Source organism: Rhincodon typus, chromosome 16 (genome assembly GCF_021869965.1).
Source record: "Rhincodon typus isolate 14 chromosome 16, sRhiTyp1.1, whole genome shotgun sequence".
NCBI lineage: Eukaryota > Metazoa > Chordata > Chondrichthyes > Orectolobiformes > Rhincodontidae > Rhincodon > Rhincodon typus.
This window is the reverse complement of record NC_063347.1, coordinates 22,181,939-22,183,975: the sequence shown is the minus strand read 5'-3', so window position 1 is coordinate 22,183,975 and position 2,037 is coordinate 22,181,939.

The following is a 2,037-nucleotide window of genomic DNA, read 5'->3' as shown; positions in this document are numbered from 1 at the left end:
GAGAGAGAGAGACAGTGTGAGAGAGAGAGAGACAGTGTGAGAGAGAGAGACAGTGAGAGAGAGAGAGAGAGACGGTGTGAGGGCCCTGCACCTTGTTGTCTCGGATTCTCCAGCATCTGCAGTTCCTACTATCTCATGAGGAAAAAGTAAATGGTTAGAATCCAGAATGAACTGCCTAGGTGTGGTTGAGACAGCTTCAACTGGTTTTTGTTTTCAAAAAAATCAACTAATTAAGTGAGCAGAAACAAAATTTGTAGGGTGACAGTGAAAGACAGGGAAATAGGATTAGCTGTGTCACTCTTAGGAAAAGCTATTATGTAAATGGTCGTCCTTTGGATAGGCCTCAAATTGAATGCCTCTTTGGATGTAGATCCAGAGAGGGAAAGAGATATTGCTGTGATTCTAGACAAGACCACCAAATCTATGTTACAATCTAGTTAGAAACAGTAACGTTTTTTGTTTTAAAGTGGACACAGTTTGAAATGCCTAGTACTTACTAAGAGAATCAGGCCATAAGTTTCTATTATTTTGAATAAACAACGTAAACTTTACTGTATTAAGTTTAAAAAAACAAAACAATCCAAATATGTGTAACTTCTAACAGTCAGGATTAATATGAGGTGAATGAATTAACAAACAAAACTGTGGTTGAACTCCCTACACTTTTATATTGTTGAGGCAGTCAAATTAGGGAATCAGATCGCATAAAAATTCTGTCTCCTTTGCAAGGGATTCCAATTCTTCACTTTCAAAGATCTAGCTTTGGAAATGCCAACAAAGCTTCTCTGACTCGGGCTGCTTCAGTGATACTGCTATTCTGGAAATTCAATGTCTTCTGCTGTGACTGAATTGAACATGACTCCGAGACTGCTGCCAACCAACTCATTGCTGGCACAATTTCAGCCATTATCTAACTTTATCGCTTTGACTTTCTCTCAGCTTGAATCTTTCTCAGCTGCATCAAGTAAATATTACTTGCAGTTTTCTTTCCTCAGCAGCATTTAACTAGCAATGGCACTCAGGGCTTCCTCCTAGCCCTAACCTTTCTCCATGGTATGTACCCACTGCTCCATGGGACTTCTCCTGAACCCTAAATGCCAGGGATTCTACTAACAGTAGCACTTGTGTTATCTTTTGCTTCAGCACTCATCAGGTTCCAAACCGTAACTGACTCCTGGCCTGGCAACCACACAGATAATCTAAAACATGAGAATCTTCTTAAACTCCACACATCCCTGTCAGAGAAGCTGTTTTGAATGATCCTTAACTTGATATTTAGGTCAAGTATCCATCAATCCTTGATCTGATGAAGCAAATGGGTTTTATAGCCTTTTAGAATTCACTAAATGCTTTTAACTAATTTGGCTTTAACAATCAAAACAAACATTCTCTCTGGATTGTCATTACTGCAAGCAGTTCAGACACCACATTTCCAGCTCAGTACACCTACCTGCTGTACATGATGCTGCTATCTTTCCAACTGTTAACCTGTTAAAGCAACATGATCCCAAACTTTAGTGTGTAACAGACTTCCATTACTTTAATTTCTTTTATCCCATTTTCCAGTTAAACTATAATTTCAAAAACTGAAAGGTACATTCTAACAAGAATATGTGGCCAATGAGCTACATATTTGCAACGAAGTAACAAATAATAGAGGAAGCCAAAAAAAATACTGTGAGAATACAAAAAAAATGAGATATCAAGTTTAATGCAAAGTCTTGCAACTGTAAGAATAAATCATATAAAAATGAAAATGTTTTACAAAGAGTTATATTTTATGAACTTGTAGGTTTTAGCCAAGATTTTCATAGAGTCATACACCACAGAAACAGACCCTTCGGTACAACCAGCCCATGACGAACATAATCCCAAATTAAACTAGTACCACCTGCCTGTTTCTAGCCCATCTCCCTCCAAACCTTTCCTATTCATGTACTTATCTAAGTGTCTTTTAAATATTATAACTGTGCCCACATCCACCACTTCCTCAGGAAGTTAATTCTGCACATGAACCACCCTGTGTGTAAAAAAATT